The sequence below is a fragment of the Acinonyx jubatus genome, chromosome B2, assembly GCF_027475565.1.
Source record: "Acinonyx jubatus isolate Ajub_Pintada_27869175 chromosome B2, VMU_Ajub_asm_v1.0, whole genome shotgun sequence".
Classification (NCBI taxonomy): domain Eukaryota; kingdom Metazoa; phylum Chordata; class Mammalia; order Carnivora; family Felidae; genus Acinonyx; species Acinonyx jubatus.
The window spans coordinates 142,641,583-142,665,331 of NC_069385.1; the positions used below are offsets into that span (position 1 = coordinate 142,641,583).

The 23,749-nt window shown below is 39.1% G+C and overlaps 1 long non-coding RNA gene across 1 annotated transcript in view; it reads left to right on the plus strand.

The window, feature by feature from the left end:
• The window catches only part of LOC128315709 (uncharacterized), a 372,477-nt gene that overhangs the window by 197,738 nt on the left and 150,990 nt on the right, over positions 1-23,749 (plus strand). Inside the window, exons 5-8 of the long non-coding RNA XR_008298770.1 lie at positions 12,176-12,392; positions 13,152-13,334; positions 15,247-15,876; positions 17,024-17,178. This is a non-coding gene — a long non-coding RNA (uncharacterized LOC128315709). The remainder of the gene's footprint in view (positions 1-12,175; positions 12,393-13,151; positions 13,335-15,246; positions 15,877-17,023; positions 17,179-23,749) is intronic.

Genomic DNA, 23,749 nt, shown 5'->3' on the forward strand with positions numbered 1-23,749 from the left:
TACTTCTAATCAGTTCTTAATGCCAAGTTATGGCATGCATCTCTGTTTTCAATAAATTGTTCACTGGCAACATCGACTTTCAAGGGGGATGATGAAAAGCTATCAGTTTGGAGAAGGGGACTTCCAGTCTACAGATTGTGTATCAACTATAGTATTTGTGTTTCCTCAAGCTTATGACAGCGGTAGTTTACCAACCAGAGGATGTAGATCTTATCAAAAATACAGGCAAATTTTACCTTTTGTATACTATAGATAATTATACAGCCAAATGACTACTTATTTAGTGCCCTCCAAGTTCTTGGCACAAATACTCCCGATTCTCATGAAGTGTTATTAATCCCATTGCAAAGATGAGACAACTGAGGGTCAGACACCTTCCATAACTAGCCCAAGGCCACAAAGTTAGTAAAGGACTAACCGTTTGGAAAGAGCCATTTTGGATTTGCATGTTTGTTTCCATCATACAGATTTCAAGGTGAATGAATACAGGCTCCCTCAGCAGCAGGATGAAACCAAGGCTGCTGTGTGAATAATGGAAATGCCCTCCCGCATGAAGAAAGCTTCATCTTTGGCTTTATGTGCTCAGTATAATTTTCATGAGGTCTTCCTGGCTACCCTATTGTATGTTATCCACCTCTCCAGACATTCTTCCTATTCCCTCTTTTATTATTTAACTATTGTCTTGTTTCCTTACTATATTGGAGGCTCCATGAAGGCAGAGGTTTTTGTCTGAATCATTCACTGCCTTATCCCCGGTGCTTAGAATAGTGCCTGACATATAGTAAGTGCTCAATAAATACTTGTTAAATGATTAAATATCAAGTTATTCTAAGAGTCCCATAAAATATTTTCTCTGGCTGCTTATACTTTAAGGCTAATAATGATTTTTATTCTTGTATTTCTTTTCCGTAGGCAGTAGCCTAAGGTCTATCAGATCAGCTTCATGAACAATAACAAAAGTTTCAGAGATATTCATTTTGAATAACTCTCCACTCATGGACTCATGATACAGTTTTTAAATTATTATTATTGGGGTGCCTGGATGGTTACTCGGTTGGGCATCCGACTCTTGAGTTTGGCTCAGGTCTTGATCTCGTGGTTCGTGAGTTTGAGCCTGCTTGGGATTCTCTCTCTCCTTGTCTCTCTTTCTGCCCTTCCCCTGCTCGTGTGCACACGCTCTCTCTCTCTCAAAATAAGCAAATAAACATGAAAAATTAAATTATTATTATGACTATTATTTGTGGTATTGAAAAGGTTATTTCCCATTTAGTTCCTGAGAGAATAAATTAAAACATTTATAAAGTCACTGCATTGGCTTATGCCTATTGTAGCGGAGATGAGGGGAAAGATACAGATGTGTGTGTCTATCTCTGTGTATATTTATATCCATGTGTGGCTATGGACATAGATGTAGATTCGGTATCGATTGTAGATAGAGGTTAGATACAGATATGGAGTAGATATATAAATATAGATATGGATACGGATACAAACGTTTGTATCTCAGCTGGCAAACTGTACATTTCTGTTTTGTCATCAGACATACCCAAGGACCTGGTCTCTCCACTCTGCAATCCCATCTCTGAACCCAAATGTTTTCACTTCGTCCTTTCCTTTGCCTTTGATGGACGCCACCATGCTGACCATTCCCACATGGCCTGCCCCTATAATCTGTTCTATTCCACAACTGTGGTGAACATTCTCTCATTCTGATATGGGAAATCACAATTTAGGGTCTTTTCCCTCCCAAAGATCTGTATTTTCTGGTATTTTCTTCACGGGACCACACTCTATATAGCTTTCTGAGTCCATTTACTGTGGAGAAACGTAGGGAGTACATTTTCCCGAAATGGGAACGTAAGTAGTAGAGGTCTCTGATGACCCTCTGTTGGTGGCATAATTAAGTAGAATTGTGGGTTTATGTTTATGTGTAGAACACCGATGCAGAAGGATGGGATGTGTACAGAAATCTGTAAATAAGTAACTGTTTAATTTCATTTTGAGGGTCCAGAAACTTATTTGAAGTTAACCACAAATGAGAGCATTTCTTCATAATCTACAAAAGCCTATTTAAAATCCTAATTACCAACACTTTGTAAGAGATGCCAAATGGTGATTATTTGGGGAGCCCTAGGGAGGAACCAAACCTCAAAAAGGGGTACATCCTTCCCTAAGTTAAAAACGTATGCACATGGGCATATTTGCTTTTAATTGTAAAAACATATCTTCTTCTTATTCATAAAATATGAAGCATTCTGATGGGTACCCCCCCTTTTTTTTGACACTGAGAATAAAAAAACAAGAGAGTCACAGATATACACCAACCTTCACTCTGCTGCTAATTAATGCTATCAAAAGACCTAGCCGGATTATTCTGCAGGCTTTTTATCTCTGCATGATGAATAGCTTCAAATAGCCTCCTATCTCCCATTACCAGTTGGATGTCACCTAAAAACTGAGTAATCACAGCAACTGTTCCCAGTAAAAATAATGCAGCCTTTTCCTCCAGAGTATGTAGTAAAAGATGATAAGTATCCACCTAATTATCAAATGACCAGTGCTTTTTTTTCCATTTTAATTTTAGAAAGAAGCATTCTCTGCATTCCTCAGCCATGTATGTTAGCATGGTCTGAAATGTTTCAGGGAGAGTGGATTTTCAGATTGTATTGCACTGTACTACAAGAAAAAATGGTAGGGTTTTTGGTAAAATATCATCAGAATCTTTATAGGCTTTGCATTAAAATTCCTTCAAGATAAGCCACAGCATACATGTCACTGTCGTAGCCTGTGACAGTTCATGTTGAATATCATCAAAGGACATATTTAACTTTGTGCAGATATATAAATGACTCGTATCTTTTCTAAGTATACATATGAAATTATTTCTTCTGAATGCAATGCCTATGATTTCCAAAGTACTCTATTTATCTCTGTTGCAATTAAAAATCAATTTATCCCATAAATGACACAATTTCAAGTTTTAGTAAATTTATGAAGTCAACCTCATTTTAAGAATTAAAGAATACATTGCATGATTTTGTTTTCCATTATTATAAAAAATAAGGGAAATATTATAAATACATACCTGCAGGAATATTTCTAAAGGATCTGTGAGCCCAAACAATTTCTGGGAATGAAAATAGAAAAATGTAAACTAATTCCACATCTTCCATAATATTCCACAATAAGAATTAAAGTGAAAATTTTGGACCAACGCTACTAATCAAAGAATGTTTATCTCACTATAATTTGTAGTAGGATTGGGGAAAAAATCATGGGTGTATGATCTCATTCTTACTGAAAATCAAGAGCCATAGTACCCATGGTTTGAAATAATAGGGTTTTTAAGCCATATTTTAATGGCTTGTAATAGCTATTAAATAGTCAGTATTTGCAAAAATATTTTAACCAATCTTTTTTCTCTCTTTCTCACAAGCTAAATTGTTTACTATTTCTGAGAGTAATACCATTGTACTTGTTAGATAATTTACAGTAAACACATATCCTCTTAATCACATCACTGAAACTTAAATAGATTTGTAAAGCCATTAAAAAATCAATACTTAGCTTTTAGGTGATGAATTAATTAATGGAGTGCGAATGCTTGAAGTCTGCATTACCCAGCATGCACCATGGCTTTTCATAGCATCGCTGTCAATGGGGACAGTACACAAAGTAACATGATGTAACTAGTTGGGGAAGTGCTGATAAAAATATATCAATCCCTGCTTCCCAGTATTCCAGTAAAAACTGCTTTTTGGTAAGAAATGCAATTCAGTATTTTTCTGTTTCATGTGGTGGTGGAAGAAAGACGTGTTACTGACAAATGAAATTCAGAGAGAAAGTAATCAGGAATTTTCCATCTCATTTTAATTAATCAGACAAAATGTGACGAGGCAAACATGATATAAAATTATGAAGGGCTGTAAGGCTTGGGAAGTGAGAGTTTATTGTTTCCTACATGGGATTTTTTTTTAGTCTTTTTCTGAAAAATAGATCATATTTTCCTATTTTCATTTGGGTTCTTTTTCTACTATTCCTCTTCCAGTGCTTCCTTTCACTTCTTTCATTATTATTTTTAAAGTTTATTTATTTTGTTGGGGTGCCTGGGTGGCTCGCTGAGAGTCTGATTTGGGCTCAGGTCATGATCTCCCCCGTTTGTGAGTTTGGGCCCCATGTCAGGCTCTGTGCTGACAGCTCAGAGCCCGGAGCTTTGCTTTGAATTGTGTCCCTCTCTCTGCCCCTCCCCCACTCCACTCTGTTTCTGTCTTTCTTTCTCTCAAAAATAAACATTAAAATTGTTTTTAAAGTTTATTTATTTTGAGAGAGAGCGAACATTGTGTGCGAGCGTGAACAGGGGTGGGGCAGAGAGGGAAAGAGAGACAGAATCCCAAGCAGGTTCTACACTGTGAGTGCAGAGTGCTCCATGAAGAGCTCAAACTCATGAACTCTGAGTTCATGACCTGAGCCAAAATCAAGAGTAGGATGCTTAACCAACTGAGTCACCCAGGCACTCCTCCTTCTACTTCCTTTAAAACTTCTTCCTTAAATATACCAACTAGGATTTCTACAGGAAAATCTAATCAGATACCAGTCTCTGCCTTCAAGAACATGCACTATCATTGGATAATAGTATAAAGTAGTCAACTATTAACAACAAAGGAGTAACTGAAACAGCGTAGGTACTATATTTTGAGGTGGCAAAACAAATAATTTTGGCGATGATCTTTAAGAACACCGATTGGCAAGCAAAAAATTAAACATGAAGGTGTTTCCTTTGGGCTATGATTTCATCCAGACTGGGGTTCTCACTGAGAATACCTGTCAAGCTGAGAAAAATTTCTAAGAATTGGTCTATTTAAAGGAACTGGAGAATTGATGTGGCAACCAAGACTTTTAGGAAAACAAAAACAATCGCAGAGAAAGAGAATCCGCTTTTACCTTCAGGATGTTTGCCAATTCTGGATACAGGACAAGAGACTTAGGATCTGAAGTCTCAGACAGACAGCCTCTACTAGGAGACAAAATAACCAGTAGAGATTTTGGCAATCCGGCAGGAACAGAGACCAAAATTACAGTCTTGAGGATCCAAGACTCTAATTAAGCTAAAAGTCAGTAAGAAAAGATAACTAAAAAGTACTGAACTTCTAGTAAATTAAGCTGTATAATATGTTGGTCAAATAAGAAATCAAAATGAAATAAAAAATATTTTAACTATGTGATAATGAAACTAAGACATAAAATTATTGGGATGCTGTTAAAGCTGAGTTTAAGAAGAAAATTGCAGTCTTGCATTCATATATTAGAAAATTTATAAGGCAGGAAATTGATGACCATACTAACTATCTCAAGAAATTAGAAAAACAGAATAATAAATTAATCTCAAATAAAGAAAAAATATATAACAGTAGAAATATATGAAATAGAAACATATTTTTTTTCAAAGGACAAGACAACTGATAGACCTATAGAAAGACTAACCAAACAGAGAAAGTTCAAGAAAGTGTTTATGTACATATGAAAGAAAAAAACAAATTACCACTATTAGGAATGAAAAGGAGGGCAACACTAAAGATTCCACAGATATTTAAAATATAATACAAGAATATTATAGACACCTCATATATATAAAAAATAAGCATTTAGATGAAAGGAACACATTGCTAGAAGAATTTTGTCAGCTCTATAGCAAGAAGAAAGAGAAAGTGCAAATAACCCTATATCTTTTAATGGAATAGAATCTATAATTAAAACCTTCTTCCTCTGTTGCCTTCTGACATGTATACATATACACACATACATGTGCAAAAAAACCACCTCCAGTATCAGATAATGTTACCAGTAAAAATTTCCAAACATTTTAATTATGAAATAACAACAACCTTACACATTATCTTCCAGGGAATTAAAAAAATAAGAGACCACTCCCAACTTGGTATATGATCCCAGCACAACCTCCTGTTATTTTAAGCTTAAAGTTTGTTTTGACTGAGATAAGTATAGCCACCTCTACCTTTTGTTGTTGTTGTTGTTGTTAACATCTGCTTGAAAAATATTTTTCAGTTTTGAGACAGAGAGAGACAGAGCATGAGCAGGGGAGGGGCAGAGAGAGAGAGGGAGACACAGAATCTGAAGCAGGCTCCAGGCTCCGAGCTGTCAGCACAGAGCCTGACACTGGGCTCAAACTCACAGACTGTGAGATCATGACCTGAGCTGAAGTCAGACACTCAAACGACTGAGCCACCCAGGCACCCCGAAAAATACTTTTCTATCCCTTCAGTCTCATGTGTGTCTTAGAAGCTAAAGTAAGTCTCTTGTAGGCACCATATCATTGGAACTTTTGTTGTTGTTTTGTATTTATCCATTCTACCATTCTATGTCTTTTGATTGGTAAATTTGATCCATTTACATTTAAAGCAATTATTGGTCCTATTACCATTTTGTAATTGTTTTCTGTTTTGTAGATTCTTGGTTCCTTGTTTCTTATCTGATTGGTTGAGTATGTTTTTTGAAGCTCTCTATTGAATTATTCAATTCAACGCCTGTATTCTTCAGCTCTCAGATTTCTGTTTTGTCACTGTTGTTGTTTTGTCAATGTTTTCTATCTTTGTTGAACTTTTCATTTTGTTCATGCATTGTCTTCCTAATTTTGTTTACTTGTCTGTCTGCATTTTCTTGTAGTTCATTAAACTTCTTAAAGAGAATTATTCTGAATTTTGTGTCAGATAGTTTATAGATCTCCATTTATTTAGGGTCAGTTATTGGAGATTTATTAATTTCCTTTGGTGTTGTTACGTTCATTTAATTCTTCATGATCCATGTTTCCTTGCACTGATATTTGAGCATTTGATTACATAATCTCTTCTTCCAGACATTACAGGTTTGCTTTAATAGTCTTTCACCAGTCCACTGAACTTGGGGTTCTGGGTGGGTCAGCTAGTGTCCTTGGACATGTGGAACTCGCTTTTGGGGTCTCTATTTGGGCGAGGCCACTGCCTGAGTTATTAGGCCTGAGATCTGCTGGTGGGTGGGAGCAGTTGGTTAGGACTGCTGGCTGGGTTCCTTGCCCAAGTTTGACAGTAGGATGGGCCCCATGGTTGCCCAGATTCTCCTTGGTCAAGCTTCCTAGTAGGATGGGATTGGATGCTATACTCAGTAGTTGGGTGGTACTGCAAATTTACTTCCTTGCCCAAGCTGGGCCATAGACCAGGCTTTATGGCTATTATGGCTTGATGGGTGGTGGCCAGAGTCAGGCATACATGTCTACCAAGCTCCCTGGCCAGATAGGGCCATTGACTTGGCTCTGCAGATGGACAGAGCCACTGGCAGGGTTTCCTGCTTAGGTGTATTGTAAATAGGTGTTTAGAATGAGCTACTCAGCTTCGTGGGTGCTCTTGTTAGGCTTCCTGGTTAGGTGGGGCTGGGGTTGTGTTTATCAGTAGGCAGGGCTACGTATTTTCTTCCGGGCCTAGGTGGAATGGTAGGACAGTCTCCAAAGCCTGTAGGGCTTGTTGACTGGGGATCCAAATCGGGCAGAAATGTGCACTAAGCTCCCTGACCAGACGGGGCACCAGCTTGTTTCTGCAGATGGCCAGAGCCACTGGCTGGGATCTTTACTCAAGCACCTCTGTGAGGAGGACCTCAGTTTGCCAATATCCAAGTGCTAAGAGGAACCCACAATATCTGTCAGGTGAGACCCAAGTGGGCCTCGCAGGAATTATCCCACAACTTTTAGGGAGCTGGATGTCTACCGTGGGCTTTTTCCCACTGGAGAATCCATAGGCCCAGGGGAGCCTTCTTGGTGTGGTGCTGTGCCAGCATGGAGGAGGATTGATGTAGTCACAATACAGCTGTTCCTTTTCCCCTGCTAATGCAGCCTTTCGCAGTCTCTGTGGTCCAGGTGGGTGATTCTGCCCCGTTCCCATGTTCTGGGATTTTGACAGTGGTGTCTTGTCTACATAGTTATGAGTTGGTCGTCTTGTGAGAGGGACTGAAGTCAGCAATGAATTATGTTGCTACCTTGATGGCATCACTCCCATCAGCATAACCTTTATATCAAATGCTGAACAGAATATTATTAGAAAGGAAATTTTCTGGCCCATCTCTTTCATGGAAATAGATGCAGAAATCTTAAAGTAATACTCAGAGTGTGGAAAAAGCATTTACTAAAATTTATCATATTTTATGAAAAAAATTATTAGCAAGCATGTAATCCATATGTAATGATGGCATATGTAGAAATGACAGAACAATAAATTATTGTTAATTGCCAATGTATAAATTATTAGAAATAATGTGTGAAGTCAAAATGTTGTTAGGCCTGCTGTAAAAATAAAAAATATATATATTACTTAGCTGTACTAAACCATAGAGAATAAATTTTAAAAAAGAATTACATTAAAAATTATATCAAGAACATTAAGTGCCTAGAAATTAATATAACAAAAGTTGCACAATAATTCTACTCTAAAAATTACAGTTAAGATAAATTATGAATATCTAGAAAAATAAAGGGAACTAATATTTTTGTGGATTAGAAGACTCAATATTTTTCAGATGTTAATTCTCTATGAACTTATGTATAGCTTTTAACCAAACTCAATCTAACTTTCTTATAAATGAACCGATAATAAAATATGTCCTATATTTGCGTGTTTTCTTTTACTTACCACAGGTCTGTAATATTTATCCATGTTGGTGTATATCTCTGTAGATTTATTTGTTTTACTGAGTAGTATTCCACTGAATGGATATACTCTAGTGTTTCCATTGATTCATGTATCAATAAAGTTTATTCATGTATTGATAAACTTTAGGGTTATTGTCAATTTGGGGCTATACGAATAAAGGTGCCATGAACATTCATGTGTAAGTCTTTTTACAAGTATGTGTTTCCATTTCTTTCACAGAAGTATCTAGAGGTAGAATGGCTAGAGCATATGGAAGGTGTGTATTTAAAGTCTAAATAAACTGACAAACTCTTCTAAGTGGTTGTACCTCTCCTGTCCATATCAGCAGCATAGGAGAGTTCCAGTTACTGTATCCTTGTCAGCACTTGTTACTGTCAGTCTTTTTATTTTTAGCCTTTCTGATAGCTATGTAATGGTATCTCCTTCCAGGTTTGATTTGCTTTTACCTAGTGACTAATGATTTGGACACTTTTTTCACACGCTCATGTTTTCATCTGTGTATCTTTTTTGTTAGAGTGTCTGTTCAAATCTTTTCCCCACTCTTTTAATGGATTGTTGTTGTTTTAAATTATGAGTTGTAAGCATCCTTTACATATTTTGGGCATGAGTTCTTTATCAGGTATATGATTTATAAATACTTTCTCTCCGTGTGGTTTATTTCAACAAACTCTCTCTCTCTCTCTCTCTCTCTCTCTCTCTCTCTCTCTCTCTCTGTTAAGTTTATTTATTTTGAGAGAGGGTATGCAGGGCAGGGGCAGAAAGAGGGAGAGAGAGAACCCCAAGGCAGCTTTGCACTGTCAGTGTGGAGCCGAACACGTGGCTCAGCCTCACAAACCGTGAGATCATGACCTGAGCCAAAAATCAAGAGTCAGATGCTTAATTTGACTGAGCCACCTAGGTGCCCCCAAACTCTCACTCTGTTAACAGCATCTTTTCATAAGAAATTTTGAGGAAGAAATTTTGAAGGATATCGAACTCATATTTTTTCCTTTATAGATTGTACTTTTAGTGTCATAACGGTGAAATGTTTGCCTAAGTGAAGATTACAAAGATTTTTCTCCTGTGTTTTCTTAAGATGTATTATAGTGTCACATTTTACACTTAGGTCTATGATCCATACCAATTAAAATTTGAATATGGTGCCAGGATTAAACCGAAATAATTTCTCCTGCCTCCCTTCCTCCCTCCCTTTTTTCTTCCTCCCTTTTTCCTTCGTCTTTATTTCTTCTTTCCTTTCTCTCTTTCTTTTGTTCTCTTTCTTCTTCTTTCTCTCTCTTTCTCTCCCTTCCTCTCTTTCTTTCTTTTTCAAAAAGATATCCACTTACCCAGTGTTATATGTTGAAATGACTGTCCTTTCTCCACTGAATTATCTTTCTACTTTTTTTTCAAAAAATTAATGGTCTCTAGTGTTTCTCTACTGCAATTTTTTTAAAAACTCAAGTTTTTATGTATGGGCCTATTTCTGGACACTGTTCTCATCTATCGATTGACTTGTGTCTGTGGACCTAAATACTATATTTTACTGATACTAGATTTAAAACCAAATCTTATAACCAGGTAGTATTAGTCATCTTTTTTTTTTTTTCAAAGTTGTTTCATGCGTGGAAGGTCCTTCGCATTTCCATAGAATTTTAGTTCCCTGGTCAATTTCCATAATGCTTCTGGAGTTTTGATTGGGATTTTATTAAATCTATAAATCAGTATGGAGAGAATTGCTATCTTAGTGGTATCGAACCTTCCACACCATTGAGAGAATATATCTCACAACTTAATTAGGTCTTACGTGGTATCTCTCAAGAGCATCTTTCAGTTGGCAGCAAACAAGTCTTGATCATTTGTCAGATTCACTCCCAAATGTCTTATATGGGAGCATTTATTCAAATTTCAAACATTCAAATATTCCCAAAAAAATCGCTACTCGTAATTGTTCAATTCTGGTATGTATAAGTATAACTGATTTCTGGTCCTTGCTCTTTTTCTCTGGTTTTCTGCGCTGTTTCAGAGAGGAGGGTAAGTCTGGTTGTGCCTACTCCATCCTGCGTGGGAGAGAAAGTCTCTTCTACTGGTTTTGTAGTTGTAGAGTCTATTTCCACTATTTTAATGGTTAGTCTAGAAACTTTCAGATGCTAAAATTACTAAGTATTTACCATCCTGCTGAAGAATAATAAAGTTAGGGTAATTTAACTCCAACTTCTTATTTATATGCTGATTATTATAAGTATTCAATTTAATCTTGTTTTTATTACCCCCTATGAAGTAGTTGTTATCCTTGCTTTTTGCAATGTTTGTTTATATATACCCAAATGTTTAGTGTTTTCTTTCTTCACCATTTATTCTGGCATAAAGTTTTCTTCTTCTTAAAGTGGTCTTTAGAAGGAACATTTGTGGGGGATATTTTTTGTTATAAATTCTCTAAATGCCCATAACCTTTATAAGATAACCTAGTTGAATGTATAATTCCAGGTTGTAAGTAATTTCCTCTTGATACCTTTAAGATGTTATCTCATTGGCTTCTGGCTTTTGCTGCTAATATTTTAGTCATTTCTGACCTCTCTGGTGTCCAATTTCTTTCCCACTGTGTTATGTTCAAGTACCAATTTCATTGTACCTATCTTGTTTAGGTTTTCTGAATCTAGGTATCCCAGATTTTCCTTTTTTATTTTTTTGAGTTTCTTTATTTATTTTGAGAGAGGGAGAGAGAGCACATGAGTGAGGGAGAGGCAGAGATAGAGGAGGGAGAGAGAATTCCAAACAGGCTCTACACTCTCAGCGTGGAGCCCAACATCCTAAACTGCGAGATCATGACCTGAGCCAAAATCAAGAGTCTGATGCTTAACCAACTGAGCCACCTAGGTGCCTCACAGATTTTCCTTTTTTAAAAATAGGTAATGGTGAGGAAGTCATCCTGCAGAAGTCCACATTTTATGTGGAATTGGAGGATGGGCTGTGGTGGAAAAAGATGAGGGGGAACGGCTTTCCCTGCTCAGACATCTACTTTGATTGGGTGCCATGTTTTTTTTTCCCCTCCAAATTACATCTGTCTGCCATTACAACTGAGGATCTGACAGCTCTCAAAGAGAAAGCACTATGTCCTGAGTGCGTTTTTCTGTCTTGATTCGTGCTTTCCCATTCTTTCTGGCATGGAGATTTCCTTTGCTTTCCTGCCAGTCAAGTAAAGCATTTAAAGAAATTTTACACAAGATAGTTTGGGATTAATTTAAGTGTTTGCTGTTGTTGTTGCTGTTGTTAGGACAAAGTCTCTGGAAATCTCATCTAAAGTATTATCAGAACAGGTAGTGTGGGAAGGTCTTGTGTATTCTTTGTGAGCACATGTTTGTTTATCCGCCTGGACCATGAAATCTATTCAGTTTGAGCCTACATTGGAGTTAGTTCTGATAACTAACCTATTACCTGGTAGAAAATACCTGTCAGTAAATACTGACATTGAAAAAAAAATTTTTTTAATGTCTATTTATTTTTGACAGAGAGACAGGCATGAGCGGGGCAGGGGCAGAGAGAGAGGGAGACACAGAATCCGAAGCAGGCTCCAGGCTCTGAGCCGTCAGCACAGAGCCCAACGCGGGGCTCGAGCTCACAGACTGCGAGATCGTGACCTGAGCCGAAGTTTGACGCTCAACCGACTGAGCCACCCAGACGCCCCAAATATTTACATTTTTAAAGGACTGTGGCAAGGGAATGAAGGTTGGTATGACTTTTGAGAAGGAGTGAGTGGGCAACACTTTAAAATTCAGAAGAAATGTAATGTGTGGTCAGGAATGAGGAGAAGTCACTGGACATGGAAGTTAGAAAGTAATTTTAAAAAAGGAGGTTTTAAAGAAAGAGGCGAGCAGAGGAGCAAGAGATAATGGGGAAGTAATGTCTCCGAGCGGTGATGGGAAAGGATGGAAAAGGTGTGCTTGATGGGGAGGGAGGACTGAGCAAATCACAGCTCTAATAGGAAAGATCTTTCATCAGAGCTTGGAGTGGGAGGATCTAATGAAGGTTGAAAAATTCGAAGAGGAGAGAGTCATGGATGAGGCAAGTCCATTGAGAAGGTAGGAAAAATACAGAATCCAGAGGAGAGTTAGTGCAATTAGCTTTAAATCAGAACAGAGAAAGAAAGAATGAGTGGAAATATAATTCAGTCAATAGTAAGAAGCAAGAAAGATTGAGGCATATGTTACCCAATGAAAACTATTTTCTCATTTATTTATAATGTATTTCCCACCTACCTGAGAAGAACTAGAAGCAGCTGGAATTGTAAAAAGAACTAGCAACTGCCCACAAATTTATAGGCATACGTAGCGAACATTGAATTCTTTATGAGAAGATAGCAAAGAGAAGAGATTGGGGGAATCCACTCATATGATTCAAAAGGAATCATCTTCTAGACTCTCACGCGTTGTCACTTAGCACTTTGATTGGAACGGTGCAGAACACCCACTTTTTATTACGTCACAGCTCTTACACCTACTGGACTACTGTAGGGTTGTTGGGAGCTATACTTTGGGAAAAGTTGTGAGTCTCTCCTGAGGCCAGTGTGGAAATATCCCCGTCCTTCCAGTTAGATGAAGACAAGAGTTGGAAATGAGTCTGGACTCATGTTCCCTTCATTTTCAGCTTTGGAAACCTGGAGATCCAAGGGTGGGTTTCAGTCTATATGGCAACTTCAATACACGTACTCCATCTGCTATCAAGGTGCTAAATCACGTCATGCAAAATGTAAGATGAATTTCTATATGGAGCAGACCTAGAGAACATTATTATAATTAAAATTTGCTTCAGGCTTCACTAGCATTTCAGGTACAATTATGTTAGAAAACTTTTTTTCCCCCCAACAACACTTAAAATGTTGTATAATAGTCAAGCGAGATGATGTCCAAGGCGGGCAAGCTTTCTTTGAATCAGTGTCAGGAAACTATAATTTTTTTGGAAATCTTCTACTCTTAGATCTGCACAGTTGATTGCTTTAGATAGAAAAGAAATCCACAGCCCTGAATATCCACTTAGCTGAGTCACTGAAAGGCAGTGGCCCAATACAAATATTCTAATAAAAGATGAAATTAAGGAGGACCCAATAAGAAGCAAAGATCAAATGGAAAATGTGCTTTCCAAAATGAAACGCTTAGTCCAGGAAAGCCTCCGGTGTCAAGCCTTGAACCTGAGAAGCACTTGGCTCTAAGATCTCGACCTCCTGCATGAGCGCGTCTGTTACTCTCTGTGTGGCTTCATGTGATATGTACTTCTCAAGCTTGGAGAAAGAAAATGAATTCCAGCCTGGACTGCAGGGCTGTCTGAGGACAACATTTTATTCATCTGTGCTCCTTCTCCCCCCAGGCTGCTATAATCTAACTTCCTCTTTCCTGCCCTATGTCCCAAGATCATGCTGCCTTGTGTGGGTCATGCAGTGTGTCCCATGAGATACACTCCCCCTTACCACCCTGTCAGTCACAATGCAACTCATATTCCTCGTTTGCTCAAAGGATCACCAACTAGTAACCAGTGAGTCCTGTTATTCATTGACAGTATAGCTAATTCCTCTTAATTAATGTATTATTATAGGAGAAAGGAGTGGCTAAACTGGAAATCATATCAAGAGGTGGGATTAACCAGTGGGAAAGAAAGCCCTGGCTCAAACTGATCCATTCTTGTCCCAGACTTCTAGGTGAAGAGGAAGAATCTCTAATGTTTAAGGATATTGAGCGGGTAGCTTTATGCCAAACCCTGTTTGTTGCTTTCACATGCATTGTCTCTTTGAGCCCTTCCAAGAGCAAGTGGAGAAACAAGCCAGGGGGCGTCAGCATCTTTCCCAGGCGGGATTCAAACCCACGTGTACGTGAGACTTAAGTCATGTTAATTCCTCGATCATGATACTCCAGGTGTGGTTTCTAATCATACTTACAGTAACATCCAAAGTCTCTGACATGTCCTTCCCTGATTCCCTGCATAAAAGAACACACACGATGCCAGATCACTCTGTATTCCTTCACCCTACTTTATTTTACTTCGAGGCCTTTTTTCATTGCATGTGACTGATATTCCATTATATCCTGTTCTATCATATTTTTCTTGTGTTTCTCACTAAAATATAAGTCAGCTCCATAGGTGGGGACATTTTATAACATCAGCGCTCAGAACAACATCTGGCGATTAGGGAGGTGCTTAATAAATGTTGAATAGGTGAATAAATGATGATTTGGTTTTTATCCACAGCCCAGTGCACCATTTCGATGCCACAGTAATGTTGCTTTTATTGTCGTTGCTAATGTTAAACACCTTACAAACTGTATGACATTTAATTTTTGCACACTCACATAAAAGCACGTGAGAATTTTTATTATTGCCTCAATTTTACAGATAAGGATATGTTATCCTCAGAAAAACTAAATAATAGGTCACAAAACGAGTAAGCAGGACAGTTGGGATTTCAAGCCAGGTGTGCCTGACTCTCAAAACCACACTCACAACTGTATGGACAGACATGCCCACATTGTCTTGTCATTGATTTCGCTGTACTTAGAGAATCACTGATTTAGCCCTGCCCTTTCTTATACAGACGAGAAGATCTGAGACCAAGAGTAGTTTCGAGCACACAAAACACAGCAAGATCTAGAACTCCTACTTCTTCACACTTTCCTGCACATACCAGAGCAGCCCGTGATCGATAGAATTTCACGAGGAACGTAAGCCACCGACCAAGGAGGACACATGTTTAGGTACTTCCTGACAACGCGAATCAAAATAATATATTCAGTGGCAACTTCAGAAGGGAAGTATGTGAAATTCACTTTGGGAAGTGTGAACAATATTTGGATGAAATAAGAATCCTCTGGGTGTCAAATTGAAATTCGCCCAGAGTATGGGTGAGACTTTAGCACACAGGTTTGACTTTTGATTCATAACAGACTTCTGATGTAGTTCGTAACCATTTTTAAGATATTTAAGGGAGCGTAAGCTGGATAAGTCAGAAGCTCACTCCAGCACGCATTTCTTCATAAACAATATACACACTTGAAGATAATTAGCCCCAGCTGTTGGGGCATATTTCAATATATTTGACTCACAGAGGCTGAAAATAGTATTGATGTTTTATTGCACTGAAGGATAAAATCATCAAAAAACAGATTATAACTACAGAACTCATAAAAAATGGAATATGGAAGAATGGATGGAGATCCAGACAGAGGTCAGTACTCACACATTTTTTTTTAATTGCAGTATAGTTGACACCCTTGTTATATTAGTTTCAGGAGTACAACATGGTGACGTGATGAAATCTGTGCATCATGCTGTGCTTACCCCCAGTGTAGCTGCCATCAGTCACCATGAACACTATCACAACACCATTGATTATGTTCCCTGGTATGCATGCATTTTAACTCCTCAAGTTGGTTGTTTTAAAATATAAGAATACTTCCATTCAGAAGGCTCCCATTGAACATTTTTACTGATTACCTACCAGTGTGGCAGAAGCCGAACTTAATATTTATCTCTGTTCCCTCCTCCAAACAATACTAAAATGATACAGAAGAGAAAGACAAAGGAAGCACACATTTTCAAGGAAAAAGAGGAACGGGGATGAGACAACATCAGAAAAGAACATATTTTAGAAACTTGGGAAATATAGGCGTGTAGTCGCTCGTTTATGGAACGGAGGGTGTAGTGAAGCCTGTAGAAGAGGAGGAGGGCAGGGCAGGGCCAAAAAAGAAGGAACATGTTGACCCTATGTGAGAATCCAGGACATGCCCCGGAACCAGAGGTACCTCTCACTGCTGAAGGTGGGAATCAGATGGGGCCACAGCCAGGAGGAAAGATGAAGGTTTAAGGAGAGGCATTTGGACTCCAAGATCATCTGCCCAGACTTAGGGGGCTAGTGACAGGCTTCCTCTACTCTAGCAGAAGACTAGAAATGGCCATATGGACAGATTGGTCCGGGTAGACTCTGGGTTTGGGTACAACAGACCCAGGCAAAGGCAGAAGTGAGGTTGTGAGTCATCTTTTTTTTTTTTTTAAGTGTTATTTATTTTTGAAAGAGAGCGAGAGGGAGAGAGACAGAATCCCAAGCAGGCTCCACACTGTGAGCACAGAGCCGGACTTGGGGTTCCAACCGACAAACCATGAGATCATGACCTGAACCGATATCAAGAGTTGGATGCTTAACCGACTGAGCCGCCCAGGTGCCCCCATGAGTCATCTTTCTGAATGAGGACTAGAGCAGTACCTACAAACTGAACTCTAGCCCTGTTCCTGGGCTCATTGCCTCCACTAAGCCCCCTCAGCCCCAGTAGGTCACACCACTTCCAAATCCCATAGCTTCACCTTCTCCCTTTCAGGTGGGAGATCTCCTTTCTGGAAAACCAACCAGTTCAAGAGAGGAGACCACCAGACAATGCCATTTAGGCATCCTCCAATGATATGTCCTACTCATCAGGGTCACCCAGCCCTGGAGACCTTCACAGAACAAGCCGCATTCCTACTTAAGTGTCACGTGAGTGCCTCAGTTTTTTTTGCTTAATTTTTGTAAACGCTTATTTATTTTTGAGATACAGAGACAGAGCACCAGCAGGGGAGGGGCAGAGAGAGACACACAGAATCCAAAGCAGGCTCCTGGCTCCGAGCTGTCAGCACAGAGCCTGATGCAGGGCTTGAACCCAGGAACCGTGAGATCATGACCTGAGTCAAAGTCACATGCTTAACCAACTGAGCCACCCAGGAGCCCCTTGAGTGCCTCATTCTTAAACAAGAATGGACAGACATCACCACAAGATACATAAGGGAAAGACGTTCACATGAAACCAAGAGACGGAAAGAAAAAGAAAAAGAGATATGCTTGCAATCAACACAGTACAGAAAAGAAAATTTCAGAAGAATGATTATTAGTATCTCTAGAGAAGAAAGAGAATATATCACACCCATGGGGGGAAGAAAAGAACCAAACATTATATAAAAAAAGAGTCAGAATTGGTGAGAACTCACGTAAACTAAAAAGCACAGTAAAAAAAAATCCATAGAAGGTTAGCAAGATAAAGTTAGGGAGAGTGTAACACGGAGGGGCTGTTTCCTATGTGCTCCTCCCTATAGAGAAAGGCCTGGAAACCTGGGGCCTACTTTTCAACAATCCCTGCAGTCCAGGATTGCAGTAGACACCTGCATGTGGCCTGGGCGGGGGAGGTGCATGTTGCTCTGGTGGCCAGCAAACGCTTGGGTCTGGGACAGTGACATTGTACAGAGGCCTCTGGACATCTTGCTGGGAGTCACCCACTTCAGTGTTGGGGGTGGGGAGCTGCAGTGCTCAGGCTCTCCGAGTCCCTGAATCTCAGGAGGGCTCTCACTTGTCCTCATTTCACTGGCCCTTCCAGTGATTTTTAAGCTCTTTGTTCCTAGATGAAATTGCTCTCTGATTATGATACCTTGAATAGTTTTTGTGTCCTAAAGAAATTCTCCCGTAGTAGGTAAATAGGAATGAGGACTTTCATTGGGGCCTGTGTGTGTGTGTGTGTGTGTGTGTGTGTGTGTGCATGTAACAGAGAGAGAGCGTGAGAGAGAGAGGGAAATTGGAGGTAATCCAAGCATTTGCCAGTAGAGGAATTAAGAAGTAAAAGGTGGTTATAGTTAGTGGTGCACAATAACGCATATCAGTTGCAAACCCCAACAGGACAATATAAAACAAATTGGACAGATCCTGAAGACATATTTAGTGGGAACAACATGGAATGAGATTCATGGACTGCATTAGTGTAATGGGGAACACCAACACAGGCAAAACCCCCTATGGCCTTCCCTCTGGAATGTGCGTGTATGAGGGGAGAGGATGAGAGCTAGGATCAAGGCGGACGAAGAGGCCAGGATTAGGTTGCCCTTGGACAGACTGATAGCTGTGATGCTATTGACGAAGGGGCAGGACTATCTCAACTCTCCTCGCCTGCAGTTCCTCTCTGTCTCTGTCTCTCTCTTACAGGCATGCACACACACACACACACACAACTAAAGCTGGGCAGCCAATCTGGACCTATTGTCTACTGATGGTTAAGTCCAGGAGTGATCTGTCACCATGGTGGTAAGCATGGCAATGACAAGTAAGGGAAAAGGTGACACAAAACATTTTGGTCTGTAAGCTCACAGAAGACAGGGATGTAGTCTAGCTCACCCCTGCGTTCCCAGTGCCTGCAGATGCTCAGTACATTTTTGTAAAACTGAACTGAATTACAATCAGCCTATATCCTACAACCAAGTTCAGGTTCTAAGGGCAAAGTTCCTAAACTGAAGCAAATCATGAAAATTCTCAGATCTCTCTTTTCAGTGTTCCTGCATCAATAGGATATAGTAAGGGGCGCCTGGGTGGCTCAGTTGGTTAAGCGTCTGACTCTTGGTTTCAGTTCAGGTCATGATCTCAAAGTTTATGAGACAAGCCCTGTATCAGGCTCTGTGCTGGTATGTCAGCACAGGGCCTGCTTGGGAGTCTCTCTCTCCCTCTCCCTCTGCACCCCCTCCACTCTTGCTCTCTGTCTCTCAAAATAAATAAGTAAACTTTAAAAAAAAATAGTGTATAGAGAGCAGTGAATGGCCAGGCTTGCGGTTGCCTTAGTTTTGACAATAACAATGTCAAGTACGAGGACACAAAGTTGCCCTTCTGTTTCCTAACCCTGAGCTTTTATACCAGCTCTCTGGAGAAAGCTTTAGTCAGGGGATCGGGGTCAGTGCCAGAGCAATGTTTGAGATCATAAACAGCCACATACAGAATCAGAGGACTCCCTCAATGACCATTTGAGAAAACAAAACAAAACTATTTTTCATGCATTTTAAAGATTCTCAGTTTTAGACTTGAAATGACCAGGATTTTATATAATTAGGGAATCCCTTTCATCACTTATGAGGATCAAATCATTTCCCACAAGACATCTCTATAAAACCAGACAAGTTGACAATTGTAACAAAGGTTAAGAAGTATGGAGTGTCTACAGATGTGTGTGTGTGTGTGTGTGTGTATAACTATAGTTATACACACACACACACACACACACATATATATACACACACACACACACACACACATATATATACACACACACACACACACACACATATGTATATGTATGTGCGCGCGCACACACACACACACACACACACACACACATATAATTCATTGACTGGACCCAGAGAACATTTGGCCTTATAAACAGCTTTATTGCTTAATTGGTAATTAGGTCCTGCTTGCCTGTGTGTGGCATTAACGTAAATTGGAAGAGAACAGCACCAGGTGCATTCAATTAAAAAAACTTTAAATGGAGGTATCATGTTTTACCACTTGGTCGCATTTTGCAAATATATTCAACAGGTTTATTCCAATGTCAGGGTTTCAGTAAATGGAAATCAGGCTGAGTTAAAACAGACATGTCTTGAGGGTTAATCTTTCTGTCTCCTGATTTCCATCACCTACTTTGAAACTATATGGTCTTCTATGTGTAGAACTTGCCAAAGCCTGTGGCTGAAGCCTGCCCTCTTCTTTATGCACAAGAAGAGCTACATTTTTTTTTTCCACTGGGAATGGTGTTAATCTGAGTCAGGCTAATCATCAGAACTAACAAGGCACAAGGCCAATTATATCTACTATTTCTGTAAAATGGCTCAGTGGACTTAGGCAGAGTCTGAATAAGAGAGACTTAAACAGAGGCATTAAATAAACTGTGAGCCTATTTGTAAATGTCCTGCCTCTTTTTAGTATCCACTGAAGGGCTCTTGGCATGTGTGATGAACCCCGAAGAGCGGCCATCAGAAGGACATTAGAACATTATGCAGTGCAATTATTTTTAGACTTTTCTGAGCAGAGGAGAAGTTTATGAAGTAGCTTAAAGCTGAAAACTTGGGTACAGAGGGAAATGAGAGACAGTTAGCTTTAGATACTGGATTTCTCCGGGAAATTAGTCAATACCGATCCAATTAGTTGTTGCTAATAATTTCCTGGAAGAATATTCATGTCCCTGCAATAGCATAGTGGTTGCAGCCTTAATATTTCTCAGCAGACATAGATAGATACATGCACACATTTTCTCCCCTTGCATCCGTTTCTCCAAAATTGAATGATTCCTAGGATGACTTTTTACATGAAATTGCTAGGATCCCCATAAAATTGTTTTCTCTCAATACTCCCACTTGATTGTGTACCCAGAGCTGTACAATTTTAACACACTGTCTTTGTGTCCTTCAAAACCACTAAAGGAAGTACATAAACTGTCTCTTCAAGCCATATAATGAAGTAAATCTGTAAAGAGGTTAAAATTGATATATATCATGTCCATCTATCCAAACCTTGCTCATTCTTTAAGAAAAATCTCAACTCCTGCCACATCCATAAAGTCTTCCCTGATTATTTTTGTATAAATGGGTACAAGTTTTTTTTATTATTAGAATCTGTTTTGTATTCTCTAAATATTTCATGCATAGAATTTTTTTCTCCTCCATTAACTTTCAAATTACTAAGGGAAGGGTATGCATGGCATTTTATAACTTCCTGACACCTAATTAAGATGCTATAAATTCATGCTTTGAGACTTTCCCTTTTTGATCCAACATATGGCAAATAGCAGATAAAATATAAAAGATACAATTAAGTAACTTCAAAGTGCTAAATGTATCGATAGGCTAGAAAATGGAATATGGCATGCAGAAAGGTAGAGGCACTGACACTACAGGAGGGTTGGGATCACAGACCGGAAGCACGCAGAGGAGACCACGTGTCTGGATCCTGGGGGGTTGTGGGAAATAGGGGCCTCAAATTCAGGAGACACAGAGCTGGTCTCACTGCCCGGCCAGCGTGGAGCTTCCGGACACTGAAAAGGCAGCCGAAAAAGCCCGGATTGACTAATTTGTGGGGATGCGCCATTTATAACGTTGCCTCTTCGAGAGGCACGAAGAAGCAGATGGCCCTACAGCCGGACAACCTGGGGCCAGCCACCGCTTGGCAGCAGGAAATGAAATCATGACAGATTAAGTGACGACGAGAGAAAAATCTCCATAGTGGTTTTAAAATTGGTATGGTTTTAAAAGAAGCGTGTTTAGAATCTATGAAGGGACAGAGAAATGATTAACTCCATGAAGAGAATGAGAAAGTAGGAAACCAAAACAGATAAAATAACGAAGGGTAGATAGAAAAAAACTAGAAATTCGTAAAGTGAAAACCATTGTTGCTGAAACGAAACAAATTGGGGTAACTGATAATTGAAATCAGACACAAAGAATTAATACATGGGACTATGGTTTTGAGAAATTTTGCAGAATGTAGCACAACAGAGATTCCAAACATGTATAAGAGACATGGCTATAGATGGAGATGATGTAATGTATATATACAAGTGTTCCAAAAGAGATCTGAGGAAATATCTGAGAGGCTTTATTTAAAAACAGGGGTGGGGGGTGCCTGGGTGGCTCAGTCGGTTAAGCCTCCGACTTCAGCTCAGGTCATGATCTCACAGTTCGTGGGTTCGAGCCCCACATTGGGCTCTGTGCTGACAGCTCGGAGCCCGGAGCCTGCTTCGGGTTCTGTGTCCCCTTTGCTCTGCCCCTACCCTGCTCGTGTTCTGTCTCTCTCAAACATAAACAAACATTAAAAATATTCAAATAAAAACATAGGAATTGTCTAGAGTTGAGGACAGACATGAGTTCAGAGTAAAAGTCTTCAAGTATCCCTCATAATGAGTAAAAATAATCCCATAGTTGTCTTAGTGAAATTGCGGTATATAAAGGACAAAGGCTTGATAGTTGGAAAAAAAGACATGATGCCGGACAAGAAATGCCCTTTGCCCTGGTGGCTGGCTTGTCAGCAGCAATAACAGAAGTAATGCCTTCTTCACATTCTTGAAGGAATACGGTTTTTTAAAAGTTAATTGATTAATTACTTTTTGAGAGAAAGAAAGAGCATGAGCAGGGGAGGGGCAGAGAGAAAGGGACACCCAGAATCCGAAGCAGGCTCCGGGCTCCCAGCTGTCAGCACAGAGCCCAACGCAGGGCTCAAACCCACAAACTGTGAGATCGTGACCTGAGCTGAAGTCAGATGCTTAACCAACTGAGCCACCCAGGTGCCCCAAAGGAATATAGTTTTATTATAAATCATATACACAGCTAATAAACTATTTAATAGTGAGGTTATCATAAACATATTTTGAAGTACATCAGGCTAGGAGAATTTGCAACTGTACACACTCGTTAAAACAATTACCAAGTGACGTATTTCATTTATTGAAAGTAAAGAAAAGGTGTAGAAGAAATCAATAACAAAATATGTAAATAAATGTGAAAACTGTGAAAATATTATGAAATTCTAAAAATGTAAAATTATGGACAATTACAAAGGTGAGTGTTAGGGGTCTTTGACATGTGTTATAAAGTCTTTGGATTTGGTTAGAAAATTTATAGAGTTATGTATGCTAAATAAGAATTGCTGAAGGAAGAGAGTTACCAAACTAGCAAAGGGAACTAGCAAAAGGGAAAACAGTAGTAGTGATGATATGATAATTATTAGAGATTACCACTGTCAGTCTAGAGGAAAGTAGAAAAACAGGGAGAAAACAATAACAACAACAACAACGAAGTCATAGTAAATCAAAAACACAAAACTGGTTGGTAGACATAGAATTCATCACAAAATGTTAAAAAGATTAAATCCTCTTAATAAAATATTAGACTGAATGCCATCTATCCAGAGACTGGTTTCAAGGGTATAATTAAACAAAAGGGCATATAAAAGTTAATATTAAAGAACTATGACTCAAATGCTAATCAAAAAAGCTGCTGCTTTTTTTGTACTGAATCCAAGCAAAGTGAATTTCAGGCAAAAGCCTTCAAAGGGCAATAGCGTTCTAATAAAAAGCCAAACAATATAAAAATAAAGACTATGTATACGGTTAACAATAGATCCTGAACATGCACAAAGCAGAAACAAACCCAGCTGGTATTGTTTTTATTTATTTATTTATTTATTTCTATTTTAGAAAGAGAGAGAGAGAGAGCACAAGTGGGGGACAGGGGCAGAAGGAGAGGGAGAGAGTGTCTTAAGCAGGTTCCAT